Source organism: Panthera tigris, chromosome X (assembly GCF_018350195.1).
Source record: "Panthera tigris isolate Pti1 chromosome X, P.tigris_Pti1_mat1.1, whole genome shotgun sequence".
In the NCBI taxonomy this organism is placed as follows: Eukaryota; Metazoa; Chordata; class Mammalia; order Carnivora; family Felidae; genus Panthera; species Panthera tigris.
The window spans coordinates 71,667,771-71,687,534 of NC_056677.1; the positions used below are offsets into that span (position 1 = coordinate 71,667,771).

Below are 19,764 nucleotides of genomic sequence, written 5' to 3' on the forward strand. Positions count from 1 at the left end.
TCTACCTAGCAGGTATTTTGGAATAGAACATCTCCTAAGTAGATAAAATTAAATAAAGAATGTCACTGGGGCTAAGTTGTGCTCCCTTGACAATTTCTTCCTCATGCCTCAATTAAAAACAACCTAATGGCTATAAGTATAGGCTCTGGAGAAAACATCATCAGATTTCAATGAAGAATCTATCACTACTACTACCTGTGAAATTTGGGAAGCAATTTAACCATTTCAAATCTCATTTTCATCATTTGTGAACTGGGAGTAATAAGACACCTACCTCCTAGGATTATTGTTACAATTAAATTATTTAATATACAAGCCTTTTAGTTATTATTTTATATCTACATTCTATCTGGGTTTTTTTTTAATGTTTAATGTTTATTTTGAGAGAGAGAGAGAGAGAGAGAGAGAGAGAGAGAGAGAGAGATGAGCAGGGGCAGAGGGAGTGGGAGAGAGTATCCCAAGCAGGCTCTGTGCTGTCAGCACGAGCTTGATGTAGGGCTTTGCGAGACCATGACTGAGCTGAAATCAAGAGTCGGACCTCAACTGACTGAGCCACCCAGGTGCCCCAATTTTTTTTGTTCTTTATTTATTATGAGAGGGGGAAGGGGGAGAGAGAGAGAGAGAGAGAGAGAGAGAGAGAGAGAGAGAGAACCCCAAGCAGGCTCCATGTTGTCAGCACAGAGCCCCACACAGGGCTCAAACTCATGAACTGTGAGATCATGATCTGAGCCAAAATTGAATCACTTAACCAAATGAGCCACCCAGGTGCCCTTATTCTGTTTTTTTTTAATTATTAAGTTTTTAATTTTAATTCCAGTATAGTTAACATGCAATGTTTTATTATTTTAAGGTGTCCAGTATTGTGATTCTACAATTCCATACATTATTCAGTGCTCATCATTATAAGTGTACTCTTTAATCCCCAACACCTATTTCACCCAGCACTCCCACCCACTTTCCCTCTGGTAACCATCAGTTTGTTCTCTATAGTTAAGAGTTTGTTTCTTGGTTTGTCTCACACTGTCTCTCTTTTTCCTTCACTCATTTGTTTTGTTTCTTAAATTTCACATGAGTGAAACCATATGGTATTTGTCTTTCTCTGACTGATTTATTTAACTTAGCATTATGCTCTCTACCTCCATCCTTGTCATTAAAACTGGCAAGATTTAATTTTTTTATGGCTGAATAATGTCCCATTGTGTGTGTGTGTGTGTGTGTGTGTGTATACATACATGTATTGTGTATATATATATAGTATATTGTGTATATATGTATATATATATATATATATATATACACACACACACACAATATATATATACCATGTCTTCCTTATTCAGTCATCTATTTTTTATTTTTTAAATTTTTTATAAATTTTATTATATTTTATCAAGAGAGAGCAAGTGGGAGAGGGGTAGAGGGAGAGAGAGAGAATCTTAAACATGCTCCATATGCACGGTGCCTGATGTAGAGCTCGATTCCACAATCCTGGGATCATGACCTGAGATGAAATCAAGTGTCAGATGCTCAACCAACTGAATCACCCAGGAGCCCCTGTTCATTCATCTATTGATGGACACTGGGCTGCTTCCATAATTTATGGATTTATTATTGCAATTTATTTATTATTGTAAATAATCTTGCAATAAACATAGGGGTGCATGTATCTCCTTGAATTAGTGTTTTGTATTTTGGGGGTAAATACCCATAGTGCTATTGCTTTACTGTAGGGTAGTTCTATTTTTAACATTTTGAGAAACCTCCATACTGTTTTCCACAGTGGCTGCACAAGTTTGCATTCTCACCAACAGTGCAAGGGGGTTTCCCTTTCTCCACATCCTCACCAGCACCTGTCATTTTTTTGTATTGTTGATATTAACAATTCTGACAGATGTGAGATGATATCTCATTGCAGTTTTGATTTGAATTTCCACCATGATGACTGATGATGAACATGTTTTTGTTTATCTGTTGCCCATCTGTATGTCTTTAGAAAAATTTCTATTCATGTCTTCTGCTTATTTTGTAATTGGATTTGTTTTGGGTGTTGAATTTTATTGGTTCTTTATATATTTTGGATAATAACCCTTTATGGGGCATATTATTTGCAAATGTCTTCTTCCATTTAGTAGGTTGTCTTTCTGTTTTGTTCACCGTTCCTTTCATGTGAAGAAGCTTTTTATTTTGATGTGATCCCAATAGTTTATTTTTCCTCTTATTTTCTTTGCCTCCAGAGACACACCTAACTACATCCAGTGTCAGACAATTTACTTCCTATGCTTTCTTCTAGGATTTTTATGGTTTCAGGTATTATACATTTAGGTCTTTTATCCTTTCTAGTTATTTTTAAGCTTTATTGAAGTATAATTGAAAAAAATTAGGAATTGCATATATTTAAGGTGTCCAACTTGGTGTTTTGTGTTTTATTTTTAAATATTATTCTATGTTTTTTTTTAAAGAGATGGGAATTTATAGAATACACTGGAAGGGAGCAGTGGGCAGGACAGCAAAGGAGAAACTATCTGAGATGAGGCGATGGTGAGAGGCCACAATTATAGGGTGGAATGAGGAGGTATGAGGATGTATGGAATTGCCCCTTTTTTGGTAATCTTAGGAACTATGCCCCATTGTAATATGTCAGTTAGGGACTATGGCTATTTTGAGGTAGGTTGCTTAATAAGCTTGTTTGCATTCAGCTCAGTGGTGGCTATAGGCCCTTTGCCTTGCTTAAGTTTCCATTGCTCAAGCCTGTTGCCTAAAAGCAGCCTCTATATTTCCCCCTGACAGACTGATAATAAAATTTTTTTGTCATCTGGGCATATATGTCATCTTCAGTAGCTTCTTTCTGCTGAATGAGGGGCATAGAGATGTCCCTACTTATGGGTCAGCATTGCTCAGTTGGGAATTATATGTAGGAATTATGAATGGCAGAGGCAGCCAAATTCAAGGTAGACAACATATATGAATTTCCCTGAGTAGAAAGGATAATCTGTTCGTTTGAAGGTATGGCAGTGAAGGAATCTTGGCAACAGGTGGACACATCAGAAAAGATAGCAAAATAACTTATTATTATGAGAAAGAGAAGCCTGAACAAAATACCTTTGATTGTTGACCAAAATCTACTTCAAGTCCAAGAGTTTAATCAATTTAAGATTAGAGAGAGATTGTTTAAAGCGCCAATTTGAGGGTTGCCTGGGTGGTTCAGTTGGTTAAGTGCCTGACTCTTGGTTTTGTCTCAGGACATGTTCTCATGGTTCATGAGTTTGAGCCTCGCATTGGGCTCCATCCTGCCAGTGCAGACCCTGAGAGAGGGATTCTCTCTCTCTCTCTCCCTCTTTCTCTGCCCCTCCCCCATATGCTCTCTCTCTCTCTCTCTCTCTCTCTCTCTCTCAAAATAAATAAATAAACTTAAAAAAATTTAAAGCACCAATTTGAGTATTCATATCTTCTAGTAACCCTGTCACATTTTTGTGGTAATTGGGAGTATATACATAGCATTCTGTTTTAATAAAGGAATAGATTCTTCCTTGAGCTACAGTCAAGATATCAAGGGCCATTCAATTTTGGAGGACCACCTTTTGAATTTGTGGGTAATCATGTCAGACTTGATTAAAGTTGGCCACTGTATGCTTGGCTAAAGCCTCTATTTGCAATTTTATATCAATAGAGTCAGTTCTTGGGACAAATATGGCTAAGGGATAAAACCATCAAGAAGCCCTCTTTGTTTTATGTCTAGCCTTAACAATATCTTAATTATGAGGAATCACCAACAAGTGGGAGAAGACTTGTCCAAGGAGGTAAGGGCATCCCCAAGTGCATCATCCAATCCAATCATAAGGAAGGTGGGGCTATCCATTATTTCCATAAATCCATAGTCAATCCCATGGAGTGAGGTACACTCCAGCTTTTAAGGAATAATTTTGTCATTCCAGCCACACAGAATTGGTCAAGATGATAGTTGAGTTATACAATTGCTGGGGAATCCATCCCGTTTTCCAGCTGTTAAAATAATCATATGCCCATGGGGTCTCTTTATTAACACCACAGAATAACAAGCATGAATATTGTTTATACATGACCTATTGTGACAGTTTCTCTGAAGTTTACCTGAAGTTGTCACACTTAGGCAAACAACATATATTTAAAAACAATTAATCAAAACTAGAATTTAACATCCACAAAGGTGTGTTGTTGAAAGGTGTATTAAGAGTTTCTCTCTAGATTCACCCTTATTTCCAGAGTTGACCAAATCAAGACTAATTTGTTTATAACACAAGTCCAGTTTTAACAAACTTGGCCTAATTATTTACATAAGCTCGGCAAGAATAGTGATTGATCATATAGATCTTTTAAAATATGCTTTGCTGAAAACTTTTTAAGGAATATCTAGATTGAACTTTTAACAGACACTTGAGGCCATAAGCCAAGTGAAATATTTGCCATCAAAAATGCCTGCAATACCTATATATTTGGGAGAATTCCTCTTCTTGAGGTTCCCCAAAATATCCTGAGTTTCCTGCACCTGCCAAAAATGACATTCTTTACTCACCTGGTAAGGCTGCTCAGAACCCTGTAAGCAAGGTATCAGGCCAACATTTCCAAAGGCTTTTTTGGCTCCATAAAGTCAACCTTAATTCCTTAGAGCTGTCTGGTCATATCCGAGTCTATGTGTGCCTCTCAAATATGACATTCCAGTCAAAGCCTTCTTAATATAACCAATGTTTCCAATGGTTTCCTGTTACAAGGAAAACATTCTTATTGAACTTATGTAAATAATTATAATTGGCATGGAAGAAAGAATACTCAAGAGTTTCTGAATTTTGGAGGGTCCAAGTTGGGAGACGAGTTAAATGTTTCAATTTGTCACAAAGGAACACTTTATCACATTTCTGTATGTCATGGATATTTTAAGAGAAAGTTTCCTTTATCTGGAGGAACAAAACATTAGAGAACCACCAATGTTTCAAACAAGAGTCACAAAAAGTATAATCATCTTTCTCAATTAATTTATTCCTATTACCAATTCTACCTGTTTTCATGCAGCTTTTTTGTTCTGGAAATTCTTGTCCAGTTAAGTTTTATGATCTTAAAGATATTAAATAAGAATAATTGTAAAAAAAATTCCGTTTCATGAATATCCTTGAAGACAAAACTCACTTTGCAAGAACATCCGAACAATTACTATAAATGATAAAAAACCCTCAATAAATGCACATGGCATAAGATCTGATATGAGAGTCCATTATAATGTGACTGGCAAGGAAATCTGATTACTTCTGTGGCACATAACATTTCAATAATTCAAGTAATGATGTTATACCAGAAAATGTTAAAACTTGAGGAATTTCATATAATTTCTAGAATAGTTAACCAAGGTGGCAATAAGAGATTATATAGGAAGTCATACAGTTGTTAGCAAATCTTAATTCCTTTAATATTGAGAGATTTTAACTTAAGTAATCAAAAACCTGATAAAGACAAAACATAAAAACTTTGGTTTTCTGGACAGATAAAGAAAAACCCTTTTGTTTACATTTTCTTATCAAGAGCAGACCAACAATCCAAAAAAAAATTTGTCTTTTTAACCGAGAGTAAAGAAGAACTTTAATCTCATACTAGTGTACTTTTAAAATACATTCATTTCATTTTTTTTCAATATATGAAATTTATTGTCAAATTGGTTTCCATACAACACCCCGTGCTCATCCCAAAAGGTGCCCTCCTCAATACCCATCACCCACCCTCCCCTCCCTCCCACCCCCCATCAACCCTCAGTTTATTCTCAGTTTTTAACAGTCTCTAATGCTTTGGCTCTCTCCCACTCTAACCTCTTTTTTTTTTTTCCCTTCCCCTCCCCCATGGGTTTCTGTTAAGTTTCTCAGGATCCACATAAGAGTGAAACCATATGGTATCTGTCTTTCTCTGTATGGCTTATTTCACTTAGCATCACACTCTCCAGTCCATCCACGTTGCTACAAAGGGGCATATTTCGTTCTTTCTCATTGCGCTGTAGTACTCCATTGTGTATACAAACCACAATTTCTTTATCCATTCATCAGTTGATGGACATTTAGGCTCTTTCCATAATTTGGCTATTGTTGAGAGTGCTGCTATAAACATTGGGGTACAAGTGCCCCTATGCATCAGTACTCCTGTATCCCTTGGGCAAATTCCTAGCAGTGCTATTGCTGGGTCATAGGGTAGGTCTATTTTTAATTTTCTGAGGAACCTCCACACTGTTTTCCAGAGTGGCTGCACCAATTTGCATTCCCACCAACAGTGCAAGAGGGTTCCCGTTTCTCCACATCCCCTCCAGCATCTATAGTCTCCTGATTTGTTCATTTTGGCCACTCTGACTGGCGTGAGGTGATATCTGAGTGTGGTTTTGATTTGTATTTCCCTGATGAGGAGCGACGTTGAGCATCTTTTCATGTGCCTGTTGGCCATCCGGATGTCTTCTTTAGAGAAGTGTCTATTCATGCTTTCTGCCCATTTCTTCACTGGGTTATTCGTTTTTCGGGTGTGGAGTTTGGTGAGCTCTTTATAGATTTTGGATACTAGCCCTTTGTCCGATATGTCATTTGCAAATATCTTTTCCCATTCCGTTGGTTGCCTTTTAGTTTTGTTGATTGTTTCCTTTGCTGTGCAGAAGCTTTTTATCTTCATAAGGTCCCAGTAATTCACTTTTGCTTTTAATTCCCTTGCCTTTGGGGATGTGTCGAGTAAGAGATTGCTACGGCTGAAGTCAGAGAGGTCTTTTCCTGCTTTCTCCTCTAGGGTTTGGATGGTTTCCTGTCTCACATTCAGGTCCTTTATCCATTTTGAGTTTATTTTTGTGAATGGTGTGAGAAAGTGGTCCAGTTTCAACCTTCTGCATGTTGCTGTCCAGTTCTCCCAGCACCATTTGTTAAACAGACTGTCTTTTTTCCATTGGATGTTTTTTCAGCTTTGTCAAAGATGAGTTGGCCATACGTTTGTGGGTCTAGTTCTGGGGTTTCTATTCTATTCCATTGTTCTATGTGTCTGTTTTTGTGCCAATACCATGCTGTCTTGATGATTACAGCTTTGTAGTAGAGGCTAAAGTCTGGGATTGTGATGCCTCCTGCTTTGGTCTTCTTCTTCAAAATTACTTTGGCTATTCGGGGCCTTTTGTGGTTCCATATGAATTTTAGGATTGCTTGTTCTAGTTTTGAGAAGAATGCTGGTGCAATTTTGGTTGGGATTGCATTGAATGTATAGATAGCTTTGGGTAGTATTGATATTTTGACAATATTTATTCTTCCAATCCATGAGCAGGGAGTGTCTTTCCATTTCTTTATATCTTCTTCAATTACCTGCATAAGCTTTCTATAGTGTTCAGCATACAGATCATTTACCTCTTTGGTTAGATTTATTCCTAGGTATTTTATGCTTCTTGGTGCAATTGTGAATGGGATCAGTTTCTTCATTTGTCTTTCGGTTGCTTCATTGTTAGTGTATAAGAATGCAACTGATTTCTGTTCATTGATTTTGTATCCTGCGACTTAGCTGAATTCTTGTATCAGTTCTAGCAGACTTTTGGTGGAGTCTTTCGGGTTTTCATTGTATAATATCATGTCATCTGCAAAAAGCGAAAGCTTGACTTCATCTTTGCCAATTGTGATGCCTTTGATTTCCTTTTGTTGTCCGATTGCTGATGCTAGAACTTCCAATACTATGTTAAACAACAGCGGTGAGAGTGGGCCTCCCTGTCGTGTTCCTGAACTCAGGGAAAAAGCTCTCAGTTTTTCCCCATTGAGGATGATGTTAGCTGTGGGCTTTTCATAAATGGCTTTTATGATCTTTAAGTATGTTCCTTCTATCCCGACTTTCTCAAGGGTTTTTATCAAGAAACAGTGCTGGATTTTGTCAAAGGCCTTTTCTGCATCGATTGACAGGATCATATGGTTCTTATCTTTTCTTTTATTAATGTGATGTATCACGTTGATTGATTTGCGAATGTTGAACCAGCCCTGCATCCCAGGATTGAATCCCACCTGATCATGGTGAATAATTCTTTTTATATGCTGTTGAATTCGATTTGCTAGTATTTTATTGAGAATTTTTGCATCCATATTCATCAGGGATATTGGCCTGTAGTTCTCTTTTTTTACTGGGTCTCTGGTTTAGGAATCAAAGTAATACTGGCTTCATAGAATGAGTCTGGAAGTTTTCCTTCCCTTTCTATTTCTTGGAATAGCTTGAGAAGGATAGGTATTATCTCTGCCTTAAACGTCTGGTAGAACTCCCCTGGGAAGCCATCTGGTCCTGGACTCTTACTTGTTGGGAGATTTTTGATAACTGATTCAATTTCTTCGCTGGTTATGGGTCTGTTCAAGCTTTCTATTTTCTCCTCATTGAGTTTTGGAAGCGTGTGGGTGTTTAGGAATTTGTCCATTTCTTCCAGGTTGTCCAATTTGTTGGCATATAATTTTTCATAGTATTCCCTGATAATTGTTTGTATCTCTGAGGGATTGGTTGTAATAATTCCATTTTCATTCATGATTTTACCTATTTGGGTCATCTCCCTTTTCTTTTTGAGAAGCTTGGCTAGAGGTTTGTCAATTTTGTTTATTTTTTCAAAAAACCAACTCTTGGTTTTGTTGATTTGCTCTACAGTTGTTTTAGATTCTATATTGTTTTTTTTCTGCTCTGATCTTTATTATTTCCCTTCTTCTGCTGGGTTTAGGCTGCCTTTGCTGTTCTGCTTCTATTTCCTTTAGGTGTGCTGTTAGCTGTTCTATTTAGGATTTTTCTTGTTTCTTGACATAGGCCTGGATTGCAATATATTTTCCTCTCAGGACTGCCTTCGCTGCATCCCAAAGCGTTTGCATTTTTGTATTTTCATTTTCGTTTGTTTCCATATATTTTTTTGATTTCTTCTCTAATGGCCTGGTTGACCCACTCATTCTTTAGTAGGGTGTTCTTTAACCTCCATGCTTTTGGAAGTTTTCCAGACTTTTTCCTGTGGTTGATTTCAAGCTTCATAACATTGTGGTCTGAAAGTATGCATGGTATACTTTCAATTCTTATATACTTATGAAGGGCTGTTTTGTGACCCAGTATATGATCTATCTTGGAGAATGTTCCATGTGCCCTCGAGAAGAAAGTATATTCTGTTGCTTTGGGATGCAGAGTTCTAAATATATCTGTCAAGTCCATCTGATCCAATGTATCATTCAGGGCCCTTGTTTCTTTATTGACCGTGTGTCCAGATGATCTATCCATTTCTGTAAGTGGAGTGTTAAAGTCCTCTGCAATTACCACATTCTTATCAATAAGGTTGCTTATGTTTGTGAGTAATTGTTTTATATATTTGGGGGCTCCTGTATCCGGTGCATAGACATTTATAACTGTTAGCTCTTCCTGATGGATAGACCCTGTAATTATTATATAATGCCCTTCTTCATCTCTTGTTACAGCCTTTAATTTAAAGTCTAGTTTGTCTAATATAAGTATGGCTACTCTAGCTTTCTTTTGGCTTCCAATAGCATGATAAATATTTCTCCATTCCGTCACTGTCAATCTAAAGGTGTCCTCAGGTCTAAAATGAGTCTCTTGTAGACAGCAAATAGATGGGTCTTGTTTTTTATCCATTCTGATAGTCTATGTCTTTTGGTTGGCGCATTTAATCCATTTACATTCAGTGTTATTATAGAAAGATACGGGTTTCGAGTTATTGTGATGTCTGTATGTTTTATGCTTGTAGTGATGTCTCTGGTACTTTGTCTCACAGGAGTCCCCTTAGGATCTCTTGTAGGGCTGGTTTCGTGGTGGCAAATTCCTTCAGTTTTTGTTTGTTTGGGAAGACCTTTATCTCTCCTTCTATTCTAAATGACAGACCTGCTGGATAAAGGATTCTCGGCTGCATATTTTTTCTGTTTAGCACACTGAAGATCTCGTGCCAATCATTTCTGGCCTGCCAAGTTTCAAAAGAGAGATCAGTCACGAGTCTTATAGGTCTCCCTTTATATGTGAGGGCACGTTTATCCCTTGCTGCTTTCATAATTTTCTCTTTATCCTTGTATTTTGCCAGTTTCACTATGATATGTTGTGCAGAAGATCGATTCAAGTTACGTCTGAAGGGAGTTCTCTGTGCCTCTTGGATTTCAATGCCTTTTTCCTTCCCCAGTTCAGGGAAGTTCTCAGCTATTATTTTTTCAAGTACACCTTCAGCACCTTTCCCTCTCTCTTCGTCCTCTGGAATCCAATTATGCGTAGATTATTTCTCTTAGTGCATCACTTAGTTCTCTAATTTTCCCCTCATTCTCCTGGATTTTTTAAATCTCTTTTTCTCAGCTTCCTCTTTTTCGATAATTTTATCTTCTAGTTCACCTACTCTCTCCTCTGCCTCTTCAATCCGAGCTTTGGTCATCTCCATTTTATTTTGCAGCTCATTTGTAGCATTTTTTAACTCCTCCTGGCTGTTCCTTAGTCCCTTGATCTCTGTAGCAAGAGATTTTCTGCTCTCCTCTATACTGTTTTCAAGCCCAGCGATTAATTTTATGACTATTATTCTAAATTCACTTTCTGTTATATTGTTTAAATCCTTTTAGATCAGTTCATTAGCTGTTGTTATTTCCTGGAGAATCTTTTGAGGGGAATTCTTCCGTTTTCGTCATTTTGGATAGTCCCTGGAGTGGTGCGGAACTGGGGGGAACTTCCCCTGTGCTGTCTTGAATAACTTGCATTGGTGGGTGCGGCCACAGTCAGACCTGATGTCTACCCCTAGCCCACCACTGGGGCCACAGTCAGACTGGTGTATACCTTCTCTTCCCCTCTCCTAGGGGTGGGATTCAGTGTGGGGTGGCGTGGCCCGTCTGGGCTACTTGCACACTGCTAGGATTGTGGTGCTGGTGATTTGGCATATTAGCTGGGGTGGATCGGCAAGGGGCACAGGGGCAGGAAGGGCAGGCTCAGCTCGCTTCCTTCAGTGATCCACTTCGGGAGGGGCCCTGCGGCACTGGGAGAGAGTCATACCTTCTGTTGGATGGATGGATCCGCAGAAGCACAGCGTTGGGTGTTTCCGCAGTGCAAGCAAGTTCCCTGACAGGAACTGGTTCCCTTTGGGATTTTGGCTGGGGGATGGTCGAAGGAGATGGCGCTGGTGAGTGCCTTTGTTACCTGCCAAGCTGAGCTCTGTCTTCGGGGCTCAACAACTCTTCCTCCCATTGTCCTGTAGCTCTCCTGCTCTATGAGCAGAGCTGTTAGCTTATAACCTTCCAGTTGTTAGGTCTCACTTGCTGTCCGAACACACTCCATCCACCCCCTCCGCTTTTGCAAGCTAGACTTGGGGGCTCTGCTTTGCCGGTGGGCTGACCCTCCACCCTGGCTCCCTCCCGCCAGTCTGTGTTGCGCACACCACCTCTCCGCCCTTCCTACCCTCTTCTGTGGGCCTCTTGTCTACACTCGGCTCCGGAGAATCCATTCTGCTAGTCTTCTGGTGGTTTTCTGGGTTATTTTGGCCGTGTGGGTGGAATCAAATTGATCAGCAGGACACGGTGAGCCCAGCGTCCTCCTACGCCGCCATCTTCCTAGTAGTCCCCTAAAATACATTCATTTCAATCTTAGACTATCCTGACCACACATAAAATTCTTTTCTAAAGCTTTCCCTTCACAAACCTTCTACACATTTCTTTTGCATTCACATTTTGTCCCATGCCTTTTTTCTCCAAATAGCCAGTCTTATTTTAAGGCAAAATTATTTTATTTTTTCCCTCAACAAAATGTATTCTCACTTCTTATACCTTTCTTACATATCTTCAAAGTTCCTACATACAGAGTTGCTTTACTTATCATTTCATTTGTATTAATCACATTTAGCACAATTTTAACTCTTAGAAAACTTAGTCTCCAATGAAAACTAAGTAATAGCTAATTGTAAACTGTCTGTTACATTATGATTTTTAGATAGGCAAATTTATAAATACAGTTCATAATTTTGAGGAATTGCATTTCTCATGGTACAATCTTCTAATAAGGCATAAAGCATGTTTTCCAACAGACCCAAGTATCTTTAATTTCTCTGAAATAAGAAGTCAAATTAGATATACCTTATCTTTAGTAATCAATGCTTCAGTATTTTATCTTATTTGGAAAATACTTAGTTATTCAATGAATGTGACCCAATTTTTCATTAAACTTAGCAAAACTTCAAAGTTTCAGGTATGATAGCTATTCACAGGGTCAGATGGGCCATGAAACCAAGCAAGACACATTCTACTGTTTTTGTGGAGGTTGGGATTTTTGAAACCATGCCATGAAGACTTGCACATATGGGATTTCTGACCATTTGGAGGAGTTCCAGCAAAAGAGATCAAGCTGGAAAATAGTATTGTAAAAAAAGGTTTCCATGAAGAGACCATACCTCTCGATCTTGAAGTTTGTACTGAGGATAGGAAACGTTGCATATAAACATGAGACATTTTTCATCAGGGCTTGGGAGCTAAATTTGTTCCAGTTTTTTTTTTTTTTTAAATACAGCCCCAAGGGTGCGTGCAAAGGAATAGAGGGGATTTGTCACATAGTGGGAAGACTAGTTGCTGATTCCCAAAGTGGCATCCCATCAAAAGGAATGGAGCTGCGAATCATGGTCACAATTTCACTCAGGGTGTCCCATGATCTGAAAAAAGACTGGATCTTACATAGGATGACTGACTCTACTGGAGCATCTCACCAAGGAGAGGGTTGTGGCAAATGGCAATAGCTATCCATGATGGGGCATCACATGCAACAGGGAAAGCTGAACACATGTCACTGTAAAACAGGGAAAGGTTGGCCAAACTGTGCCAGAAAAAGGAGGGGGAAGTCTCACCACTTAGATCATAGGAACATATTTAGCCTATAGATCAAAATGGCAGCTGGGTCCATGGGAACAAAGAAAAGCGGGGTGAAGGGGGGAGTTGCAAAAGAAGTGCATTGGGAATGGAGAACTCAGAGTAGAGAGAGTTGGAAAAGAGAGGAAAAGGGTTCTTCACCCTCAAAGGCAAGAGCAGTCTTAACTGTTCACCTGCAGACCACACCAGGGAGCCACGCTGGCCAGAGATCTTCAGTTGTCCAAGGAGTACTAGGGTTAGACCACCGAAGGGCCAAAAAGAGAAAGTAGAGGGAGGGAAGGATCCCTCTGAAGGGCAAGAGGGGAAATCTCTCACTCTTTCAGGCAAGGGGGGGTCCATCAGGTTCCCCCTGGGGCTTCAGATCCTCACTAAGAGGCAATCTCGGTGGATGATGTGTGTTCCACAGGAATACTAGAGTCTGTAAATTTAGGGAAAGTACCAAGAAATTCACAAAGATTTTTGGAAAAATCCTCTGCCAATAGAGGGTCTCCATCCAGGCCACCAAATGTGGGGGCAACCTTATCAGGTAGAGGCCAGTGGCACTGGCACAGAATTCACCCAAGGAAGAACAAAGGAGAAAAAAGTTTATTGAATACACAGCAAGGGAACAGCAGAAAGCACAGCAAAGGAGAGACTCTCTGCCTAACACGATTAAATGTTGACTTAATAAAGGCGGTGGAAGATTGATGCTATATTTAAAGCTTGTATAATGTCCATATTGCTATGTGAATATCTAGTGTCTAAAGAATACGGTTTTCATGTCAATATACACTAGGTGCTGCACTCTAGGTATTCACCAGAGAGCTCATGCTCAATTGTGTACTCCACAGCTTCCACTGAAATCTTAAAACAAATAAGTGAAATGAAGAGAGAGAGAGTGAGAGAGAGAGAGGAAGATGTGTTACCTAGATTTTTTCAATGCCATTTTTACATCAAGTTAGATGACTCAAAAGTGTACCTGTAATGTATTATCTGACTGTCCTTGGAAATGCTTTTACTGAATTATGATTTACTATTGGAGGTTCAGCTTTTAATAAAGATTGAATTAAGTTTTAGTCACATAAGCAATAATTTTGAATCTATTTTTAATGAAATTGTCTTTTCTTAACTGTTGATTTTTATTATTTTCATTAAACATTCCCTATTGCCATTTGGCATAGTAAGGATGTTATACGTTTAATTTGGTGCCATTTTAATGAGGCCAATTACTACTTTTCAATATTTTGTCATTTGCAACTGGGATCTAGAAGTAAAAAATTTCACATGGCATTTCCAACTTTAGAAGAAATGTAATCTGGGGCACCTGGGTGGCTCAGCAGTTGAGTGTGGGACTTCAGCTCTGGCCATGATCTCATGGCTCATGAGTTCTAGCCCCGCGTTGGACCCTGTGCTGACAACTCAAAGCCTGGAGCCTGCTTCAGATTCTGTGACTCCCTCTCTCTCTGCCCCTCCCCTGCTTGCGCTCTGTCTCTCTCAAAAATAAACATTAAACATTTTTTTTTTTAAAGAGGAAATGTAATCTGAACTGGTCAGGGAAATCTTAGGTTTAAATAAATAGAATGTTGTTGTGTTTAGGTAAATTCTTTAATTAAAACAAGGTAAGCAGAGTTCTTTACCTTATAAAGAGACTATTACTGTACAGTAGAAAAGTGGAAGCATCAGAGTAGATAGATGTGGATCTAATCCTTAGAGTTGGAGAACTTCATTAAATAATCCATGTAAAACATCTATTGAGTGTTTGTATGTGAATAACTATTTCTGAGGAATTTAAATTCCCCATCTTGTCAGTCTACTCCCCTAAACTTCTTTGGGATCATTGTCTCCAGAAAATACAATGTGAATGACACTTCTTGTAAGTTGTACAATCTTTGGCTGTTTACATTAAAAAAAAATTATTTCTTAAGGGATCTTTATTTTCTAGATAACAAAGGCATAAATTTCAGATTTGATGTGATCAAAAAATTCCAATGGAACTATCTTTTATGAGTAGTCAAGGAGCCAAGTGAAGGAAATAATGATCAATCCATCCATGTATCCATCTACCCATCCATTAAACTATTCATTCATTTAACAGATATTTTTCAAGAGTGGCTGTGTGCCAGGCACCATCACAGCCACTCAAATTTGTGTAAGTGGGTGAAAATGAAATATGTGTTTGAACTTGAATAAGTAAACACTCTGAGGGATATTGCCTTTTTAAAATAAGGGCTCTCTACTATTAGAGACAAACTAGATAAGAGACCTAGAAATCTTTGTACTTCTCTTCACTCTAGACATCTTCCCAATATTCCTTCAGCTGTCACTCTGAAACATTGGGCATTTTAAAAACGGATGGTGAAACTTGAAAGGAAAGAAAATGTTAAATATAAATACGTTCTTTCTAATCACTTGCATGTTTTTGTGATTCCCCTATCTCTGGCTTTCCTTTTCACCAAGACACATGTATCATTCTCAAGCCACTCTTTTACCCTACATTTTTTCTTTTTTTAAAAAAAATTTTAATGTTTATATATTTTTGTGAGACAGACAGAATGTGAGTGCGTTAGAGGCAGAAAGAGAGGGAGACACGGAATCTGAAGCACACTCAAGGCTCAGAGTTGTCAGCACAGAGCCTGATGCGGGGCTTGAACTCATGAGCTGTGAAATCATGACCTGAGCTGAAGTCGGACACTCAACCGACTGGGCCACCCAGGTGCCCCTACCCTACATTTTGAGAGAAAGGGAAATGTTAGATTGAGATTCCTATTGATTTCCCACTGATGAGTAATTCCCGATGAATCAATATTGTTTACTAAGTTACAATATCAAATAGTGAAGTTGTTAAGAATGGATTATTTTTCCTCTGCTCCCATTACAGAATGAAGCTATGATGAGTGTAAGATAAAAGGAAAAAAAATCAGTAATAAAAACAGTAAAGTTTTTCAGTGGTTTCAGTTATCTCAGAATTTTCACTGTTTAAGGGATGGAAAGGACATCAGAAATCATTTAGTTTGACCATTCATTTTACAGATGAGGAAACAAAATCTAGAAAAATGAAGTGACTTGCCTTTGGTAGCTCAGGTATTTAGTAATAACCATTAGAACCTAGTTTTTAAGACTCAGCCCAGTGTTCTTTCTGATTTATCAAGGTTGTTCTTAGTTTTCCTTTATTATTTCTTTTGTTTTCATGACTGTAAGGTAACTGGAACAAATCTTTCTTTTCAAAATCATATTAAATAAATATTTCAGTATTTTTACATCAATTTTTTTCATTTGTATATTTTTCAGTTTTTCTTATAATGTACTGCCTTTTCCCATTCTTACAACACTTGTTTTTTTTTTTCTCCTTCATGAATTTAGCTGGTTTTCTTCTTTATTTTTTCCTTCCTCACTGGAAATATTTACTGTACCTACATACATAATCACAAAAATAATTTCATCCACACATAGCTATGGTAACTTTGTAGTTTTAATGTGTCTATGCATAAAGTAGGGTACCCTTTTCCTTTTGGGAATGAATGCTATACGGGACTGAAAGGGTAGCTATCCTTTCCAGGTTTGCCCTGTGAATTAAGCTTCTTGGGAGAGAAAAATGTACTTGTGAGATTATAATAATCTAATATGATATAAAATTGAGTTTTCAAGCAAAAGTTCTAGGAAATTCATTAAATTAATTCCCTTGCAGCTTTCTTTTTTTATTAGAAAAATCTTTTAACTTTTTTTCTCTTTATCTTCAAAGATGAACAAAGTGGTATGAATATGTTTTCTTCAGCAAAATTGGGGAAATACATTTCTCAGCTGAGAAAGCTGTTTTAAGTCTCTAATGGTGTATTTTGTAGTCTGTTCCCATTTGGGTTTTAGAAGATTCTGCTTATATTTAAGTTTCAAGTCATTTGCCTTTAATTCTTGAACTGCAATTAGATATAAACTTTTTTTCATGCCTCTATTTCCCTTCTTGCTTTTTAGGGAAAAAATTAGGAAGAATTGGGTGATTAGGTTAATATTTTATCCATCCCTATTACTCTGACTGGTAGAGTCAGAGTAATTAATTGCCTATTAAATAAAGGCAAACTGTAATTCTTTATTGTCTGCCTGACACATTTCTGCCCTTTGCTCTGGAGAAGAGCTGCATTAAAGATCACAATGTTATTGATAAATTCTGAAAAATAATAAATTGTTCACTCAAATAATGACACAATTCCTTGGAAAAACAGGTTTATTGTGTATGTGTGGATGGGAAAGTTTATTCATCTTTAAGTATTGAAGTGGTATGATGGGGCTGGAGAAATTATACAGAAAGTATTGCTCTAGCATAGCTGAGAAACAGTGGTATTCATAAATTGAAACTGAATACATCTCTATGTTAAATATAATTAGTGAAATCATTAACATGGATAAAGTATACTTTAGTATTTACAAAGAAGTCTCTAATCTAGGCAGTTAGCTTCACTATGATGGGAAAAAACCAAAATGAGCTGTATACAGCTGAATAAACTTATCAGAGTCTACAAGGTGGTAACTTGTCTGTCCGTGGCCAGTGGTGGTGGACAAGTGAAATAATTTCTTAACATTGTGTAAACAATGTGAGATGGGAAATTCACTTTTCCCCTCTTCCCCCATCCCCTTTTTCATTGAGAGAGTTTCTTGTTGTGATGGCTCCACTGGGAAAGGCAACAGAGAAATTTGATTAAATTGATGCCTGGGGTCATGATCCTGTCTAAACATGGTACAGCTCTCAGCATTAATCAAAGAAATTTTTTTCTTACTTAAAAAAATCTAATCTTGCTGTATATGAGTATTAGTGAGCTTTGGATTTGATAGTGGTTGAGTAGAGTGTTGTGTGAGTCTCTGCAATCATTCTGTTTGCAGAAAAAAAAAAACAAAGAGGAGACTGTTCTCAAGGAAAATAGAGACCCATAACATTATTTTGGATCATGTTAAGAGATTTTCAACTGATTATAACTTGTTGATAGCCAGTGGGATTTGGAGCTACATTAGAATTAACTAGAACTCATTTACTGCAAACCACTGTTGGCACTGATTGGAGTGTTTAGAAGATATTTCTAGCATTGTAATTGGTGTGGTATTCCCACCTTCAAGAATACTCTTTGGATTGTTTTATTTTGGTCTAGTGTTTGGAAACTGATTGGAAGTGATTTTACTGGAAAATAGAGAAAATTATATGTTTTGTGAGAGAACTAGAATAGTGGTCATTGGCAACTCAGATAAGAGCAAAAATAGAATATTCCTGAGCAGGCACCTGCCATTGTATTCAGCAGATCATTTGGTTCAGGTGAGAATCTTCTTGTTATTAATCCTTATTTTAAGAGAGAAAACAGAGGCACCTGAATGGCTCAGTCAGTGGAGCGTCCTACTTTGGCTCAAGTCATTATCTTGCAGTTCGTGAGTTCGAGCCCCACATTGGGCTCTGTGCTGACAGCTCAGAGCCTGGAGCCTGTTTTGGATTCTGTGTCTCCCTCTTTCTCTGCCCCTCCCCCACTCAAGCTCTGTGTCTCTCTGTCTCTCAAACATGAATAAAATTAAGAAAGAGAATTTAAAAAAGAAAGATAACAAATCTTTTTTTTAATGTTTTTATTTTATTTTTGAGAGAGAGAGAAAAACAGAGCACAAGCAGGGGAGGGGCAGAGGGACAGGGAGACAAAGTCAGAAGCAGACTCCAGGCTCTGAGCTGTCAGTACAGAGCCTGACATGGGGCTTGAACCCACAAACCATGAGATCATGACCTGAGCTGAAGTCGGATGCTTTACCGACTGAGCCACCCAGGTGCCCCTGAAAGGGAACAAATCTTATACAATGAAGTAGCTCTTCCCTTATACGAATTGATTCAGTAGAGTATACAACCAATTCTCTTCTCTTCTCATCTTATCTCACAGTATAAATGTACCACATCTTCTTTATCTATTTATCAATCAATGGACACTTAGGCTTCTTCCATATCTTGGCTATTGTAACTAATGCTGATATAAACATTGGAGTGCATATATCCTCTGAATTACTATTTTTGCATTCTTGTGGTAAACAACTGGTAGTGGAATTACTGGATCATAAGGTAACTCTATTTTTAACTTTTTGAGGAAACTCCATACTGTTTTCCACAGTGGCTGCACCAGTTTGCATTCTCACCAACAGTGCCAGAGGGTCTCTTTTTCTCAACATTCTCACCAACACCTGTTGTTTCTTGTATTGTTGATTTTACCTGTTCTGACAGGTGTGAGGTGATGTCTCATTGTGGTTTTGATTTGCACTTTCCCTATGATAAGTGATGATGAGCATCTTTTCATATGTCTGTTGGACATCTGGATGTCTTCTTTGGAGAAATTTCTATTTATGTCTTCTGTTCATTTTTAAATGGATTATTCATTTTTGGGGTGTTGAGTTTTATAAGTTCTTAATATATTTTGGATGCTGTTTATCAGATATATCATTTGCAAATATCTTCTCCCATCCTATAGGTTGCCTTTTAGTGTTGAGTGTTTCCTTCACAGTGCAGAAGCTTTTTATTTTGATGTAGTCCCAATAGTTTATTTTTACTTTGGTTTTCCTTACTTCAGGAGACACATCTAGAAGGAATTTGGTATGGCCAGTGTCAAAGAAGTTGCTGCCTGTGTTCTCTTCTAGGATTTTTATGGTTTGAAATCTCACATTTAGGTCTTTCATCCATTTTGATTTTTTTTTTTTTGTATATGGCATAAGAAAGTGGTCCGGTTTCATTCTTTTGCATGTTGCTGTCTAGTTTTCCCAACACCATTTGTTGAGAGAGACTGTCTTTTTCTCATTGTTTCTCTTTGTTAAATATTAATTGACCATATAATTTTGAGTTTATGTCTGGATTTGCCCTTCTGTCCTATTGATCTGTATGTCTATTTTTGTGCCAGTGCCATACTGTTTTGATGACTACAGCTTTGTAATG

The 19,764-nt window shown here is 37.8% G+C and overlaps 1 protein-coding gene across 1 annotated transcript in view; it reads left to right on the forward strand.

The window, feature by feature from the left end:
* The window catches only part of DACH2 (dachshund family transcription factor 2), a 764,445-nt gene that overhangs the window by 178,479 nt on the left and 566,202 nt on the right, over positions 1 to 19,764 (forward strand).